This window comes from Ammodytes marinus (assembly GCF_949987685.1).
Source record: "Ammodytes marinus genome assembly, chromosome: 10".
In the NCBI taxonomy this organism is placed as follows: Eukaryota; Metazoa; Chordata; class Actinopteri; order Uranoscopiformes; family Ammodytidae; genus Ammodytes; species Ammodytes marinus.
In genome coordinates this window covers 599,115-618,886 of record NC_137214.1, presented here as the reverse complement: position 1 = coordinate 618,886, position 19,772 = coordinate 599,115, and the positions used below count along the sequence as shown (strand labels likewise).

The 19,772-nt window shown below is 41.3% G+C and overlaps 1 protein-coding gene across 4 annotated transcripts in view; it reads left to right on the top strand.

Annotated features, from left to right (window-relative positions):
* The window catches only part of fbxo38 (F-box protein 38), a 157,552-nt gene that overhangs the window by 92,888 nt on the left and 44,892 nt on the right, over nt 1-19,772 (top strand). The gene's annotated exons all lie outside the window — the stretch shown is intronic.

Here is a 19,772-nt window from a genome sequence, read left to right as displayed (position 1 = left end):
CCCAGTGGTCAAAGCTGTTTTGGCATGGCTTCTTTAGTAGAAGCGTTTATTCAGTCTCCTTCTGAAACCTTGCTGGACAGCTGTACAAAGGACCAACTGTTGAAAATTGCTGATCATTTCAAAGTTGAAATTGCAGCCACATGTCTGAAGGACACAATCAAACGTATCCTGAAGGCGACTTTGATGGAAGAAGGGGTTCTGGCTTCTGATGAAGGTAAGGGTTTACCAAGTACGATGGTTACACCAGGGGGGAGTCTCACCTTTGATCAACAAAAGGAACTGATGTTAATACAAATGGAACATGAAAAAATGAGGATAGATAAAGAATTGGCTCTTGAACGTACAAAAATGTATAAGGAGTTAGCGCTTGAAGCAATGAAACAAAGAACAGAGCAGGCAAAACTGGACCTTGAACAATGTAAACTAGATCTAGTTAGAGAAGGGAAAATGGCAGGAACTGATATAACTAGGTCTGCTGGTTCATCTAGGGTAGATTGTACTAAGAATCTCAGATTGCTGCCTAAATTTGATGAGGAAGACCCAGATAAGTTTTTTTTTTCTTTGCTTGAACGTCTCGCTGATTCACAGGAGTGGCCGGATAGTGAACGTACGTTGTTACTTCAATGCGTGTTTAGAGGTAAAGCCCAAAAGGCATATGCAGCATTAACAGCAGAACAGTGCAAAGAGTATAAACTGGTCAAAGAAGCCGTTTTAAAAGCTTATGAATTAGTTCCTGAAGCCTACAGGCAGCTCTTCAGAAATTGGAAAAAAGGGGAAAAGCAAACGCATGTGGATTTTGAAAGGGAGCTGGATATACATTTTGATCGGTGGTGTTCTGCATCCAGTGTTGGGTAATTTGAAGAACTGCGTAACCTTGTTGTGCTGGAACAATTTAAGCAGTCGTTGCCTAACTACATATCTACTTATATCAATGAGAGAAAAGTTAAAACTCCAAAATAAGCCGCTGTACTTGCGGACGAATATGGTTTAACACACAAGCGTATCTTTGGGGAGCAAAGTCAACAACGGTTTAGACTCAAAGACAGTGGGAAGAAAGGTGTATCAGATTTCAACTGGGGTTCTTCAAAGGGAGAGCTAGGCACAGTTGGGAACAACAAACCTAATACATCTTGTAATTGTCAGCGACAGGGGCACTGGAAGAAGGAGTGCCCTTTGCTAAAATCAAAAAAAGGTTTTAGTACATGGCCTGCTAAGTCTGTTGGGTTAGCTGCGCCGCTTAGTGTCTCAGAGTTAAATACTGATAAAGTTGTTTCTCCTTATCAGATGCAAACTAAAATGTTGAGTGCAGCTGACATTGCCTCAAAGTACGCTCCATTTATATCAGGGGCCGTATTCACAAAACATTTTATCTTAGCGATGAGAGTACTCCTAAGGAGCACTAAAAGTTCTTAGTAAAGAGTAATTTCTTAAAACCTATTCACAAAGCTGATAAGACCAACTTTTACTAAGGAATGGGAGGGACTCCTAAGCTAAGACTAGAGGGTGTGTGTTATTAGAATTATTAAAACCCCAAGTGTTTGTAATAATGAGAACTGAGTCAAGCTTCTTCAAAAGCAGAATGAATATTTACTTGTAACAGCATACAAGGGTCAAACAATCAATGCATCACAAGTCTTACATTGTTAAGCATACATGGATTGAGACAAAGATTGAACAGAAATAGCAGAGGTTATATGGTCCAAAAAATGTGTAGGCGTGTACACTCGGTTTGTGTGTCCAGCCCTTGTTTTTCTGGCGAAAGCAGAAATGTTTTTAATTAGGTAGATATTCCCAGAAATTCATCTCAGCACAGGTGTTATCCTTCATACAATGTCTGATAACAGAATATGGGAGTCATTTCTCCTCAACCACTGTGCACATGAATGCGTCATACATCTGTATGTGCCAAATTTTAGTAGGCAGTCTCCTCAAGGCCAAACAACAAGCAATCAGCAGATGTCCCAAAATGCAAGTTTAGCAAAACTCCCTTGGGGCTGTTAGGTTTACTGAGACAAAGTTCAACAGGCAGAAAGCATGTATTGAGCATTAAAATATTATACAATCATAAGGCAAATTAAATTCTGTTAACAGTGTGGTTGACCCTGTTGCTATGGATGACGTCATGTTCCTACCTTCTATGCCCACAGTGATTGGCTGAGAGGGAATGAGTCCCTAAGAGTGAATTTATGATAGAAACACTGAGGGAGATATCCATATCGTGTCGCTGTATTAAAGTAAAGAGTTTTTATATACAATTAATTAGGGATGCACCGAATATTCGGCCACCGAAAAAGTTCGGCCGAAAATGGCAAAATAAGTCATTTTCGGTTTCGGCCCGAAACAGTTAAAAAGCCGAACATTACCGAAAATTGGCGAACTAAATGACACTAAGGAAATATGTTTTTAAAAGAGCTGCGCGCTTGTAAACCAGGAAATGGCAGTAAAGAGAGACATAACCGTGTATGCGAGTCCACGTCTCTTTGTGAGCGCGCAGCAGGAGCAGTTTGGAGCGTGCATGAAAATGTCAGAGTCCAGTGTGGGAGTAACTGGATGAAACACGGCGCAGACAGTGCAATGCTTTATGCAGCATAAAGTTAAAACGCTCGTCCAAGACTGATGTTTATTCACCTTAGAAACACAAAAGCCTTGCGCGAGCGAAGCAGCGATTCACCCGGTGCAACTCTGTGACAGTGTGACAGTTGGTAACGGTGTCATTCACAGTGACACCTCGCCGGTGAGGGCCGCCGCGCAAAAACAACTTTAGTTTGACAGCTAAAATGATAACCGGAGATATCCTGTCCGTTAGCGCTGTTGGGGGGAAAAGGCTCCTACGATCTGATTGCATTTCTCGAGCCTGAATACACAGCCATGTCGGCAAACTGACAGCGTGACTATATGTCCAGTGAGCCGCCTCCCCCCCGTTAGTTTCAGTCTACAAACGAAAAAGTTACAATCACCTCCTAAACTCTAGGGTCCCCTAATTAGGGGACTTTGTGATCACTCTCGCAGCAAAAGGCATACAACACTTCCATAACAATGTAGAAATAGTCATACTGCACATCAAATTAAACGTGAGAAACTCAGCTACAAGCACATATAAGTAATTTGTACACACACCAAACACAACTCAAACACCAAGCATATTTGATATCCTCACTTTATGAGGATATCAAAATCCGAATAGCGTCAGAAATTTGTGTATATACACAAATATCATCTCAAATGAAAGCTAAGACCATGACGAGTTCAACAGTACCACTATCATGTCCCTACGATAAAAACTCAGTGAACCAGCGACCAAAGAATACAAAGGTAAACAATCACTTACTTACAGAGACCAACATAAATTCACTCTTACCTTTGCGATATTTTGATGAAAAGTTGTACTTTAGAGCAAAAAACTCCTGTTATAGTAAATCCAACATGTCCCCTTTAGTTTCCAACCATTTCCAAGTGAATCTGACATATTTTTTACTTTCAAGGAGTCTCGTTAGTTCAGCATGCATCAGAGAAGGTTTACCGCGGGTACCATTTTGCTTTCTTACTGCTAGCCAATCATGTGTCTGGCACACATTTCGATACCTCCCCTAAAATCTATTTGCTCTTACGGTTAAAACAAGGTGTCAATCATCCAAAACGACCAATCACTGGCTGAGTTATTCGTCTGCGTATCCATCTTAGTATCCATGCAGCAGTAGCCATGTTTACGCAGAGTGCGCAGAGCGCACGGTGTGAGACGGTTACTGAACAGTTCTGAGGAGTTTTGAGATAGTTTATCGTTGTTTTTTGGTCATTTATTATCAAAAATGGCAGAACATCGCCGAACCAAGTGCAGTATAGATAAGTTGATCGAAATGATAACTGCTGACAATGCTGATGAACTTTCTGCACGGGACTCCAGCTCAGACGACAGAGACCTCGGCAGAAAGGTACAATTCAATTAATTAGTTACTAGAGAGACATCTCAAAGAGATGTTCATATATACCAGTATATAATATCAGTTTTATGCTAGATAAATGTGTGTGTGTGTGTGTGTGTGTGTGTGTGTGTGAGAGGCAGGGAGGGAGGGAGTGTGTTTTTTATGTTATGTTTACTTCCAAGATTATTATTATCACATGTCTATTGCTTTTGTGAATGCATGTATTGTGTGTGTGTTTTACTTCCAAGATTGTTATTATCACACATCTATTGTGATAGCTTTTGTGAATGTATTACACTTTCAAAATAAGGCCACTAAATAATATTTGTTTCCTTCCACAATTGGTGTTGCAGTGATGATGAGCAGCTTCATCTTCCCAGACAGAGCCATTGCCTTCTCAGATGCAGCTAGGAAGTTACTCCACCGCTTGCCTCTACCCCCACGCATGCCCATCTACTATGACTCGCAAATTCGCGAGCATTGCAAGTGATGCCTCAATGTTGGGATCCCGAGGGTGAAGACATCCATGTATTGCAGGAAATGTCAGGTACCACTGTCTCACTGCAAAAAAGAACTGTTTCCAGCTCTGGCACGACAACAAGTAGAGAGGAAAATGAGACTCAGGAGGGGCTGTTTTTAGTTTGGACTTATTGTTGATATATTGTTTTTATTTGGACTTCAGTCAGTGTAAATAGTTTTGTGTGATTTATTTTTTTACAGTTTGTTTATTATTGTTGATAAATAAATGTTTCATTTTGATTCAAACTTCAGTTGCTTTTTATGGTTCTTTGAAAATTGTATATAGTTTAGGTTGGTTATGAAAAAAAAAATTAAAAAAAAGTCAAAAACTCTTGAAAATGTATGTGATGATCACAGATAATGACATAAAAGTGAAAAATATAGTTCAGTACATCAAACACTTCAAATGGCACAGCTAGTGCCAAAGTGTGCCAAAATGACCATTTTGGAGAGTCCCCCTGACTAGTCTGTACTAAAACCTCTGTAATTCTGCTCTGCTTCACTTTATGAGGATCAAACTTTGCAGGGATAATGGTAACACCTTGTGCTATGCTTAGATGTAGAGTTTTAGCCCCATCAGCATCATTTCAAAGAGATATTCATTGAAAAAGTGTGATTTTTTTTTTTTAGGCGGAAATGAAATCAGTCATTTATGCTTGTGTGCAAACTTAATTGACTCTGAGCCAGTGACATAAATACTGATACTTACACATCTGAACACATTTCACAAGTGTTCCCTTCATAATGACACCACAATTATTCAAATAGACCTTGTAGATGCAGAGATATACTCTATTCATTTTGGGTATGTCATTTTCGAGCAGAAACCTAAAAAATAGGCTAGAGCTTAAGAGGTTAAAGCCTCTCATTGTTATGATCAGGGCTTTGATGCAAATTCTGAAGTCTGGACATTACGGTGGGAGCTGTGGTGCAGTTTTTTTTTTAGAGCAACTCAACCTGCACTGCACTGCAAAAAATTAAGAAAGGCTGTAGATTCATCCTCATATAAGTTAAGGCAAAAATCAGTGAGTGGTTCACAAATTAATTCCTAGTAAAATATTAATTTTACTCTTAGATTTGAAGGTTTTACTGTTTATTTATTTATTTAGGGTTGCTTTTTAGTTGTAGGCTATGTTTGAGGAGAACATTTGGGAGTTCATGTATGCAATGTTGAAATAATTGACTAAATAATAAACAAAACTGCAAAAGCCTCTTTCGGTATTCGGTTTCGGCCTTTCGGCCAACTGTTTAATTTTATTCGGTTTCGGTTTCGGCCAAGAATTTTCATTTCGGTGCATCCCTACAATTAATGACAAGTTACACTGATTTAACATGAAACCAAGATACTGCAGGGTTTCCCACACCTTCGTTCACAATTAGCCTACAATAGCGCCACATAGGTCTATTCATTTTAAATATTACAATGATTTGAATCGGAAAAAATATCCTCATTGAACAGCTGCACGCCATGCACTCTCACTGTATTTCTCTCACCGGCGACTATGCAGCAATAGTCAGACAGCGACAAACCAGGAAATTCACCATTTAGAAACAACAGCCGGCGAAATCGTAAAATGCATGCGGAAGGAAAAAGGCGAGACGCGCAACTATACAGTAGCGGACCTGTGGAACGGAGGAGATGCTGCGAAGCGCCACATATAGGCCTACTCTAGTAGGAAATTAAACCCAAACGTGACACCAACAGTAACTTTCAGTGCATCATAAACCCAAAGCAACTGCATTAAAGGGAACTTTATAAATATTTTTTTATATAAATATGATATATATAAATGTGTCTATACTTTCTAAATATAGCTTTACTAAGATCAATAAACCCTTACAGCTATTAAAGGTACCTTTTACAAAGCTCACTATCATTAAATATCTCCAAAACACCATCAAATGGTTGTCTGTGATTTACTCTTAGTGACTTAGGAGTCCTCTCGAGGACTCTTAGCTTTTCATAGATTTAGGAGCTAGTTTTAGCGCTAAAAGGCTTTGTGAATTACACTTATCTTAAAAAGTTAGGAGTCCTAAAATTAGGAGTGAAACGCCCCTTATTTTTGAGAGTTACTCCTAAATCAGCACGTTAGGACCTACTCGTAGCCTTAAAATGTTTTGTGAATACGGCCCCTGATGGGTTTGTGTCCCTAGTTGACAGTAGTGAGAAGGTTCCTGTCAAATTTTTTGGGATTCTGGCGCAATAAATTTATTTATTTATTTATTTAGTATTCTTTCGGACAATTCCACACAATACACAATTTTCTCTTGCAAATATTCATACATCATACTTTGTGTTGTCCGAAGGGAGACGGAAGAAGCCAAAGGCTTATCAGGTCCCGCCCCCATTTTCATCAAATTCGGATTCAGATACATAGATAAATAACTTCATCTCTTCTTGCAATTTGCTCCACACTCGGACACAGGGAGTTGTGTTCCAGTCAGAGGAATTGGGTTGAACACTATTTTTGTACCTATTCATACAGTAAAGTTATCCTGCAATTTCGGACAGGGGGAAGTGGAGGTTTGTGTGCGTCCAGAATTACCAGTAGCTGGTGTTGACATTATTTTAGGTAATGATTTTGCAGGAGCATGTATGTGGCCTGATGCATGAACCTCTGTTTACAGTTCAGCGCCGGTTAGGGCTCAGGCTTCTGAGGTCTCTGAGCGGTCGGTATCTCCTGTGTGTGCAGTAACTCGGTCCATGAGTGTTATCCCCAATGTTAATGGGTCAAAGGCTGAGTCAGGAAAGGGTAATGATGACAAATTTGCATTTCTGTGGCCAACTGATCTTGTGTCTGTTTCTCAGGTGGAATTTGTGAGGGACCAGAAAGAGGATCTCTCGTTAAAAGAACTGTTTGAGCAGGCCGGGCACTGTAGTAATGGGGGAAACAACTCAGGAGGTTATTTTCTCCATCATGATCTGCTGATGAGGAGGTGGGTCCCTCATGGTGACGGTGTGGAGCAGGTTGTGCTTCCAGTGAAGTATAGACAATCTGTGATCAAGATGGCTCATGATAATGTGGCTGGACATATGGGAGTGAGGAAGACTTATGATCGTGTCCTGCAAAAAATGTTTTGGCCTCATCTGAAATGGGAGATAGCATCTTACATTCGGACCTGTCATACTTGTCAGTTGACAGGCAAACCAAATCAGTGCATTACACCCGCTCCCCTATATCCTATACCTGTGATAAGTCAGCCATTTGAACATTTGATTATTGATTGTGTTGGCCCTCTACCTCGGTCAAGATCAGGTAGTCAGTATTTGCTGACTGTGATGTGTCAGGCAACCAGGTATCCGGCTGTTTACCCACTGCACACTATTTCTGCCAAGTCAGTGGTTGGAGCCCTTAGCAAGTTCATTTCTGTGTTTGGGATCCCCAAGGTAATCCAGAGCGATCAGGGCTCGAATTTTACATCTCGGTTGTTTGCCCAGGTCCTCCAGCAACTTCATATCAAACATAACAAATCGTCCGTATACCATCCTCAAAGTCGGGGTGCACTGGAGCGATTTCATCAGCATTTAAAATCATTGCTCCGCGCTTACTGCACTGAGTTGAAGGTAGACTGGGAAGAGGGGTTGCCTTGGCTCCTGTTGGTGGCCAGAGAGGTTGTGCAGGAAAGCACAGGTTTCAGTCCAAATGAGCTTGTGTTTGCACACACTGTGCGGGGTCCTTTAACCATAGTGTCAGAACAGTGGAAGTCTGAAGGGCCCCCACCAGACTTGATTACCTTTGTCAATGGCTTTAGGCAGAGACTTGGCTAAGGAAAAATTGGAAATCTCTCAGAAAAAAAATGTAAAGGCTTTATGACCGTAAAGTTGAACAACGCCAGTACTGTCCTGGCGATCAAGTTTTAGTATTGTTGCCAGTAGTTGAATCACCATTTCATGCCAAGTTTTTTGGTCCCTGTTCGGTATTGAAAAAGGTTTCAGAGCAGAACTATCTGATTGACATGCCCAACAAAATAAAATCATCAAAAATCTGCCATGTTAATTTGTTAAAACCCTATCATGCTCGGTTGTTGTCGTCAGAGTCGTCTTTGAATGTGGGAAATTCCAAAGCATGCGGCAACCCCACTCTCACTTGGTAAACCCGGTTAACCCCTGTACATCCCAGGTAATGGCAGAGCTTGAGGAGGGAGGAGATGTGTCTGGAGATGGGGTTTTACTACCTCGCCTAAAGAATTCAGAGACACTGTGTATCTTGTCTGAGTTATTGGGACATTTGGATGTCGGTAAACGTGATCAGTTGGCTAGTATCATTCAGTCTTATCCATCTCTGTTTTCAGACACGCCTTCTCGCACTCACTTGATTGAGCATGATGTTGACGTTGGGGATGCTCAGCCCATAAAACAGCGCTTTTACCGGCTTTCTTCTGACAAAAAAGAGGTACTAGATTCTGAGGTACACTATATGCTGGAAAATGGCATCGCGGAGCCATCTTTCTCTGCTTGGTCTTCGCCATGTCTGTTGGTTAAAAAACCGGATTCCACTTTTAGGCCTTGCACTGACTTCCGTAAAGTTAATGCTATTACCAAGCCCGATGTTTATCCCCTTCCAAGGATGGAAGATTGTGTTGACCAAGCAAAATATGTCAGCAAATTCGATCTTCTAAAAGGTTATTGGCAGGTTCCCCTTTCTAAAAGAGCCACAATCCATTGACATTCTTGAAGTCTCTCCAAAATCCTAACCAGCGTTTGATGAGATGGGCTCTAAGGCCAGAATAATGTAGCGGCTGATGCTCTTTCCCGTGCGCCATTGCCGTAGCTACACCCGTCTGTTTAACCTTTGTTCCCGTTTTGTAGGTTCCTAGTTATGAGGTTGCTGGGTCTCGGGGATGCCGGAAAACAAAATGGTTACGTGGTGGGCCTCGTTTCTATGGAGGGGGGTGTGACAGCTCCTGGCACCTCCTGATTGGCAGGCTTCCAGGAGCTGATTGCTAATCACCAACATCCATGCTGGCTGCTCTCCTGAGCTATAAAAGCTGCAGGAATCAGCCACTTGGGCCTCCCCTCTCTTGATGTACAGTATGGTTTGTTTTGCTTTGGTTTGGTTCGGGATTTGTTTAGGTAGTTTTGTTTTGCACACATATTACATTCTTCACTCACACAGACACAGCACCCATACCGATTACTGATATTCATGCTCCAATTAGTACTTACTTTAAACTTGGTTAAATAAATTATTATTTGGTTAAACTAATTCTCTTGTGTGGTTTCCTCTTTGTCCTTCCCTTGAGCCGGGATGTGACAGACCATAAAACAGAAGATTATTTTTCACCTCTCTCACTATCCTCCTGTCCAGTACAGGTGTACCTTTTGGCTTCCGACCACGTCCTGAGATTTCCCACCATGCGGAACTTCTTGTATTTTTTTAATAATATGACAACGACCCAAAACACAAAGCAAAAGTGGTGAAGAAATGGTTAGCGGACAAACACATTAACGTTTACAGTGGCCCAGCCAGAGTCAATTGAGAATCTGTGGAGGGAGCTAAAGATCAGGGCAGTGAGACCCTCCAAACTGAAAGAGTTCGAGCTCATTGCTAAAGATGAATGGGCAAAAATACTAGTGGAGACATACAAAAAGCTGGTCAGCAATTATAGGAAGCATTTGATTGCTGTAATAAAGGCTTTTTCTATTGATTATTGAGAAGGATATGAATTTATTTTGGACATGCCACTTTTTGTACAAATGTTAATAAAAGCTGATTTTTTTTTTTTTTTTTTTTTCACAATGATGCCTCTTGTACATCATCTTATTATCTTCTGGGAGAAGCATATGTCATTTCAAATTAAGAAAAAACTTGCCGGTTGAATAAAAGTAAGTTTAAGTCAAAATTTGCCACGGGTATGAATAATTTCGGGCATGACTGTATATATAAATGCAATAGTAAATTTCAAGTAGTTCAAAAAAAGTGTGAGTGAGCAGTAGGTACTAAGCATTACAAGATAATGACAGGTAAGTAGCTGTCACTATCTCAACCTTCGTAAGCAATCCGACAGCTGAGGGGAAGAAGCTGTGCAGGGTTTCCGCGAGTGTATTCCAGGAATGGCGGCCTGCCAAGCAGTGTCGGAGTTATGCACGGCCACAGGGGTAGTACATATTGTTGATGGCAGATTTGTGTAATAGAAAATCAAGTTGAAGACTATTTTTTCCTATTCTAAAATGACAAATCTATTAACCATTTGTTAAGCAGAAGAAGAAAAAAAACAACCAATCAAAATGACTGGCTTGACGGGGTCTGTTGATGTTTTCGCGCGTGCTCAACCTCTATTCCGTGGAAAGCTTGTAGTTACATAGGTAGGGGGCATACATAAGAGTGGGCAAGGAATTATGACATGTTTTTTGACACATGTAACGTTTGAGTGTGTCATCATCATCAGAGGGCAAGTTTGGTGGATTGGTAGGGGTCAATGAGGGAGTTGTAAAGGATCTCCACAACTGCAAGGTTTGCTATGTTTTGACTAATTAATAAAACATGGATGTAAAACAGCAATGTTATCCGTCAGACCATCTTGGTTGTCTCCCACAAACTCCCTCACACTTGTTGCTGGTTGGCCTCTGCTGAAAGCAGTGTACAGCTGGCCGTGTCCCAACACACTGTGTGGCAGGAACACACCAACTCTCAGGGTACGCACAGGGTCAGGTTCTTACCAGTCAAAATAGTGCGATGGAAGATGGATTGCATCTCACCCTTACTGATTGTGAAAGCAAAGGCCAGGTGAAGGGGGAACTGCCTCTGGACCACAGTGAATGGGAACTCCCAGCCCGGTCATGGAGAGGTATGCTTGGCAGGAAGCAGGAATTCTGGCACAATGTTTTCTTGTATGAAGTGTGGAACCAGCTACATGTTGCGATTATCTCCTACTTTGCATACAGTGTGTTATTGTTTCTGGTAGGGCACATGACAAATTGGTGAAAAGTTGGGAGGGTTGTAGAGAGAGGCATAATTAAAATCCCGCGAGATTGCAACAAAGGCATAAAAACGGTAAAAACTATTAAAACTCGACTAAGCCACTTTGTGTCCATCTTGGCTAAGTCGTAGGCTACAACAGATGACTTGACACGTAACAAAACTCTTTAAAACGCAAGACAAAGCTGGAGCTGCTGCAACAGGCTGCCACTAGCGCGGCGCCACATGCATTTTAACAGTTGTTACACATTAACAGGCACGCAAACTCGTCACCTTTCGGCGAAATTCGCCGTTTTGGAAACGAAATTTGCCATCTATGTGATTCGTGGAGATCCGTTGAGAAAATATTTTTTGGAGGGGGGGGGGGGGGCAGGTCTGATGGCCAGCTGTGTGTGTGTGTGTGGGTGGGTGTGTGGAGCGGAGCATGGACATGGTGACCATAGTGACTAAGGGCGCACTCACACTAGTGCCGTTTGCCTGTTCCGTGCTCAGCACGATTCCCCCCCCCCTCCCCACTCCCCCCGCAGGCCCGTGCTCACACTGCTCGTGGCCTGGGCACACTTGCACCTTGCCTACGTCACCGTGCGCGTTTAGGATTTGGAGCTTAGTCTACTTGTAGGCTATACGACTGTTTGTGAATATTTTCATCCGGCCAAATTTGCATCAAATATTCCACTTCCACATTAGAGCAACGAGAATCCTTAAGCTATTGTTTTTTTTAAAATGTAGCCTTGACGTAATAGGTCGCGGTGGACAGTCTCATATTTGTGCAGCACGCTGTTTATTATTAATATAACGGCCCGTCATCAGACCATATGTATCTGGATGGTTTTGTACACATCGATCGCTCCATCAAATCCAAGTCAGAACTTTTTGTATGGGCAGAGATCGTTTTTTTAAGTGTCTAAAGTTTCTTGTTAAACCTTAGTGTAGGCTATACTGTTTCCTTATCACCGGGCCGCGGTGTGTTGTTTTGGGTGCGTCTCCACCGCCATGTGTAAATGCAGTTATGACAGCTGACGGGAGGAAAAAGAAAAAAAATCATCTGACGAACGTGAGTAAACACGAAAACCTTTTTGCTTTGCTTTCTGAGCCGACCTAATTAGCTCTCTCCCTCTTTTATTAGCCCACACCTAGGCTTACACACACGTTAATTCTCACACATTATAGCTACAAGTCCAAGTGTTGGGCAATTCTGGTGCCGACTAGTAAGGCAGCGGACGTTAACGGACAATGCATCCTTAATAAATTCACGTCAAGAACGCCGCCTGTGCGCTTGCTTGTGCGCGTGTCATCTCATTAGCAACTGTACTTTGGCCACGGCACACCTCTCCCAGGTGGCCGTGGCCAAGGGGCTGTTCCGTGCTGGAATCCGGTTGGCGTGGTCACACTAGGCCAAATGTTCTAGACTTTAGTATGCTAATAAGCTTTGGCACGGGGCCGCGGCCCTAGTGTGAGTGGCCCCTAACTAACTATGATTGACGCATCTTAACTCCTATCATATGAGCTTTGACGGTCATTTGGCCAATCAGAAACAGTGTTTGTCATTGAGGGGCGGTGACATCAGTCAGTCAGAGCGTCTGCAGGAAAGTTAATATTTTTTTTCTCTCAGAGTCATCGGAGCGTTCAAGTAGCCGCAGCCGCTGTACTATTATTTTACCGTGTTAATATGCCTACTAGTGTTGCCACCCGTCCCGTTTTTCCCAGAATTGTTCTCTTTTTTCACCAGCTGTCCCGGGAAAAAATAAATCTCTCCCGTTTTTTGGGGGGAAATGCCAAAACCTCATTTGATTTCCTTCGTTCAGTAGTTAAGGCCGTTTCACACGGGCCGAGGCATTTGTTGCGCCAACTAATGCATTCTCAATGGAGATAGGCCAGGCAAAGTAACCCATTTTTGGGCCAAAAAACCGACAAATTGTAAAAGAATTTTTTTCAGCTCAGATCATTTCTATGAGGTGTCCAGAACAACATACTAAAAGTCCTAAGAAATCCTAGTTGAGGAAATATGTTTAATTCTCATCAATCCGAGGTGTGTGCCAATAAGGCGAAACACCAATACATCCCAATAGGGCTATTTTTTTCCTTTAGTCCTATCAAAATGAAACTTTACACAATGAAAGTATCCATGACAATGAAAACATTTTGTATTACAAGTTTCTTTGAAAATGAATTGTAATATGCAAATGAGCTATACACTAATCGTACATGCCCAAAATCAACCCAAATAGGCTTAATTTTTTCCTTTACTCCTACCACAATAAAACTTTACATAGTAAAAGTATACTAGAAAAGTAACTTTTTTTGTATTACAAGTTTCTTTTTAAATTAATTTGAATATGCACATGAGCTCCACACTTATTGAATATCCAATCATCCTACTGCCAATGGGTGATGGCAATGCTGCTTTTAGACTGGCCTCAAACCTGAAAAACTGCCTGGCTTACCTGCCAGGGGTATAACAGGTGCCTCTCATGAATTAGATTTGTCTCTTCAAATGCCACTGCACGCAATTTGATAGCACTACAACCAATCAGAGCAATGAACAATGTGACGTATTGAGCCCCGTTCATTTAGCGAACAGTGGGATTAACTGTTAAATTTAACTTTTGCCGTGGTCGTCTGCAAAACTGAACATTCCACTTACTTGCTAATGAAATATTTGAGTGCCGTCTTCCAAATTGTAAAGGGTCGAGGCCAAAGCCATCTCAAACTCAAACAACATATCCGCAGCCATCTTTGATGTTTACTATCACGGCTTCGACGGCGCACTGTCGTCATCCGTTTACGTCCGCCCCAGAGCACCATACATAGGGCTCTGGCCCGCCCATATCAGATAGAACCAATTGAAACGTAGCTCAGGATTTCTTGACATATTTAATGAGCTTCAATGGAGAGTGCCCAGACCAACAGGCGCAGCACATTTAATTTGCCAGCGCCTAGTGGCAGGTCTGGATTTACAGGCTAGTGCCATTCCCTTTCCTATGCCAGATGTAGAATCACAGCCTGAAATGGCATGGAGAAAGAGGAGATTGTCACGCACCTTGGGACCAAGTAACTCCTTTGTCTACTTTATGCACCATATCCGTCTTATTTTTGTTGCTTTCTTTGGTTCTTGTGCCATAAACAGCTCGTGTGCATTCAGATCAGCATGATGCAACAAGAGTACTAACAAGTCTGTGTCATCACCTACTGAGACTGTCTTTTGTTCTGGCAGAGGCAATGGCAATTTGGACAATGAGCACATCTGCATCGTGCTTTGCATGGTTTGTGATATACCATTTTTATCTTACAAGTTTCTTTGAAAATGTATTTTAATATGCAAATGAGCTATACACTTATCAAATATAGGCTACCCAAAATATATCCGCATAGGCTTCATTTTTTCCTTTAAAGATCCAAGTGACTCCTGCAGATATTGCTGCGGTTGGTCGCATACACATTCAGTACTTTCTGATTCCTCCTATACGTGAACCTATTGAGTATCAGCCACTGGCTCTGTTGCCAGCAGATAACAAAACATTACAGCTGGATGTTTTCTGGAAGACATCCCTACTCCTTCACTCTCAAAGGCCATCGTGGTCTGGTATGATGCAGATCCTGCATCTTCTAGATGAACACCCTGGAAGAGCTTCAGTAACATTCCTTCCAATGATTGATCTTGATCCCAGTGATGAATCCTGCATATACTCAACATTGAGGTGTTTGGCAACTCAAGCTCTGCAGTATGATGTGACCCCTGTTCTGACGTTCAACCAACCCCTTCTGGAAAGCCTTGACCATTATAGGTTAACTTCTAATACAAATGTTTTACTTTTCATTTAGACTTTCATTGTGTAAAGTTTTAATGTGGTAGGAGTAAAGGTTCAAATTAAGCCTATGCGGATATATTTTGGGTAGCCTATATTTGATAAGTGTATAGCTCATTTGTATATTAAAATTCGTTTTCAAAGAAACTTGTAAGACAAAAAATGGTGTTTCACAAACCATGCAAAGCACGATGCAGATGTGCTCATTGTCCAAACTGCCATTGCTTCTGTCAGAACAAAAGACACGGTCTCAGTAGGTGATGACACAGACTTGTTAGTACTCTTGTTGCAAGTCTGATCTGTGGCAAGTCTGATCTGTATGGGTTCACTTTGGTGGGCCTACACTGACCTGGTTTGATCTCTGTTTTATCTAGTGCCACCCAATTTCTTCCCTAAAGATCTCTCATTACATTGGTCCATTTCATCACTCAATTTGGCCCACCTGATTATGTTTACCTGCTATTGAGCAGGTAAACATAACCCTGAGCTGCATTGGTTAAATTGTTAACCAATGCAGCTCAGGGTTCACAAACTTTTGGATATTCAATAAGTGTGGAGCTCATGTGCATATTCAAATGCATTTAAAAATAAACTTCTAATACAAAAAAAGTTACTTTTCTAGTATACTTTTACTATGTAAAGTTTTATTGTGGTAGGAGTAAAGGAAAACATTAAGCCTATTTGGGTTTATTTTGGGCGTGTACGATTAGTGTATAGCTCATTTGCATATTAAAATAAATTTTCAAAGAAACTTGTAATACAACATTTTTTAATTATCATGGATACTTTCATTGTGTAAAGTTTCATTTTGATAGGACTAAAGGAAAAAAATAGCCCTATTGGGATTTATTGGTGTCTCGCCTTATTGGCACACACCTCGGATTGATGAGAATTAAACATATTTCCTCAACTAGGATTTCTTAGGACTTTTAGTATGTTGTTCTGGACACCTCATAGAAATGATCTGAGCTGAAAAAAATTATTTTACAATTTGTCTGTCGTAAAATGCTATTTTGCCTGGACTAAGAGGCGAGCGGGGCCGGGCAGAGAGAAAGCGCAGCGGGCAGGGGCGGTCTCAACGATCTCGGGGCCCGTTTCAAGACCCAGTGTGGGGCCCCCCACTTTTTTTTTTTTTTTTTTTTTTTTTAATAAATAATGCTTGTGCATGCTCATCGCGAAAATAGATGTTAATTAAAAAAAAAAGATTGTGGAAAGACTCTTAAAGCCCCCCCTGCCCCACTCCTCCCTATCCCTATTCAACAGATAAAGGGTGGATAGCTACTTTTTATGAACAGTATAGTAGGGATGCACCGAAATGAAAATTCTTGGCCGAAACCGAATAAAATGAAACAGTTGGCCGAATGGCCGAAACCGAATACCGAAAGAGGCTTTTGCAGTTTTGTTTATTTATTTTGCCAATTCTTTCAACATTGCATACATGAACTCCCAAATGTTCTCCTCAAACATAGCCTACAACTAAAAAGCAACCCTAAATAAATAAAGAAACAGTAAAACCTTCAAATCTAAGAGTAAAATTAACATTTTACTAGGAATGTGATTGTTAACCACTCATTGATTTGTACCTTGACTTATATGAGGAATAATCTACAAAAAGATCGACTTATTGCAATTTTTTTCTTTTCTTTTTTTTGCAATGCAGTGCAGGTTGAGTTGCTCTAAAAAACTGCACCACAACTCCCACCGTAATGATCAGACTTCAGAATGTGCATCAAAGCCTAATGATCATAACAATGAGAGGCTTTAAACGATGTCCATGCTTAGGAGGTGATTGTAACTTTTTCGGCTGTAGACTGAAACTAACGGGGGGAGGCGGCTCACTGGACATATATTTAGTTACGCTGTCAGTTTGCCGAGATGGCTCTGTATTCCATGGACATATAAAGAAATGTATTCAGGCTCGAGCAATGCAATCAGATCGCAGTGCCCCCCCTCTCTCCCACAGCGCTAACGGACAATATGATTATCATTTTCGCCGTCAAACCAGATTTTTTTTGCGCTGCGGCTCTCACCGGCGAGGTGTCACTGTGAATGACACCGTTACCAATCGTTAGTTTCACTGGATGAATCGCTGCTTCGCTCGCGCAAGGCTTTTGTGTTTCTAATGTGATAAAACATCAGTCTTGGACGAGCGTTGTATCTTAATGCTGCTTAAAGCATTGCAATGCGCCGTGTTTCATCCAGTTTGAAAAAATGCTCCCACACTGGACTCTGACATTTTCATGCACGCAGCCTACAGACTGCTCCTGCTGCGCGCTCCCGACCATGACGTGGACTCGCATACACGGTTACGTCTCTCTTTACTTCCATTTCCTGGTTTGCAAGCGCGCAGCTCTTTTAAAAAAATATTTCCTTATTGTCATTTAGTTAGTCAATATTCGGTAATTTTTTTCGGCCTTTTAACAGTTTCGGGTCGAAACCGAAAATGACTTATTTTGCCATTTTCGGTGGCCGAATGTTCGGTGCATCCCTACAGTATAGAATTTACACATAGAAAGCTTATTACTGTATGTATGATTTCTTTCCTTATATTATGCGATTCCTTTTTGGACCCTGTTATTGACATGAGTGACTGAGCTCTTTGACAATGTGACATGTAAAGTTACTATCAGTATTTCTGGCTTAGGGGCCCCTGGGCCTGGTTGCATGCAATTTTCTTCTCAAAGTGCACCAGATTGATGAATTTTACTTTAAAAGGTTGCATTTTTTTCTTCCGGGGGAGCATTCCCCCGGGCCCCCCTACAAGGTCCAGGGTTCCCACCTCAGTCTCCTTATATATCCTACTGTAAAAAGCACTCTAGGTGTTTATGGTTATTATAGGTCATTAGACTGGTCAGTCTGAACTGGTAGCCTAACGCGCCCCACACACATCCTGCGTCTACCTCTGGAGCGCGTCGCGTTACCTTACTGCTGCCTCTCTCGGACTTTTCTCGGACACACATGCAACGTCTCAGCAGCTGCTGCTGCAGCGCTGCTTCTAAAAGCCCTATCTTTCTACATAGAGTTTTCATAGATAATTCCCATTAAAAATGAAGTTCTTTCATGTCATCTATGATGCATATGATTTATATTGAGTCTGGACAGTAGGCTAATCCGTGCGCCCCATTGCCATTTTTTTCTTTTTTTTTGCCATATTTTCGCTTGTTGGAAGTTTTATTTTGAAGGGGACACACCAGGAAATGGTGAAACTACAGCGAAAGCTGCCAGTATGAAGTCAATATGACTCTCAGCAGAGTATTTCAAAAATCACTTTACTGATTTATACGGGAGAGAGAGAGGGGGGTGTGGTCGGGGAAGAAGAAGGCCGTAGACACAGATAGAGCAACGGAAAACTGTTGCGCTCATCATGATCTTTTTTATTTCTTCACTATATTGGATCTCTATATGTGTCATTTATCCAAAAATGAAATGCCAGAACTAATTGAAAATTAGGTTTTAAATCCCTTGGATTTTGATTGCACTATTAAATCATGAAATAAAGGGATTATTCGCGTATACGACTGAGGGATGTTTTATTTTGAAATAAACACACCGGGTAAACGTGTAATTAGAGTGAATGCTGCTGGTATGACTGTCAGCAGAGTATTTCTCTATCAGTTAAAGCACAGAGACGCGAAAGAGACGCGCTGCTCTCAGAAAAAAAATAGGCAAGCCTCCTGAGGTGAAGGGGAGCGTCGCTGCAGACGTGCCTCCGATGCGCCTCAGCAGTGTGTCTGAGGTTGGATGTGTGCTCGCTCTACGTTGATTTCACAGTCTGTGACAAAAAGTCAGACGCAGACGCGAGGTAGACGCGCAGTAGAGGTAGGATGTGTGTGGGGGCCGTAATAATGGCCGAGCCCTCTTCACCAAACATTCATTCAACATCCCATTTTGCACCATTATGTTCCTGCGCACGACTGAGGTGTGTGTGTGTGCGTGTGCGTGAACACGAGAGTAACTATGGTGACAGAGTGTATTCTTATGTGTTATATTGATGGTTGTGTAACAAAGATAAGGCAAATCCTGTTTGCCACAATATAAATAGTTAGTTTATTGTAAGGGAATTTGGTGTGATTGATTTGAGGCTCCATGTTATTTTCTGTCTTATTTAAAGCTGGTTTTGCCAGCATTTTTAACCGTTTTTTTAAGCTATTTTTAACGTTTTTCTTGGTAAATAGGCTACCTACACACTTTGTATTGGAAACGTCAAGAAGGTTGGCTGACTAACTGGTTTTGCTCATTTCACTATTCATCTGACAACGTTTTGTTCTCTTAAATGTTCAAATCACAAAAAAAATCTTCTGATATCCCTACCGGGGTTTGTTTTCAGACTTTTCACCTTTTTCATGGCTTATGAGTTTGCATGCCTGCATTAAAAACTAACATAAAATTACTGTTAGCAGTTTTTAACCATTTTAAACTTAATATTTATTATAAATCAATTACTGGCATATTGGCTCTTACACTATCTACTCCCAAATGTTTTGGCTTAATTGATATTAAACTTGCAGGTCTTCATCTCCAGACTGTCCTCATTAAATAATCCTCCCCGATTTGATATATTTCAAATTGAGCCCACAGTGCAATAAAATATTTTAGTTTTTTAGTTT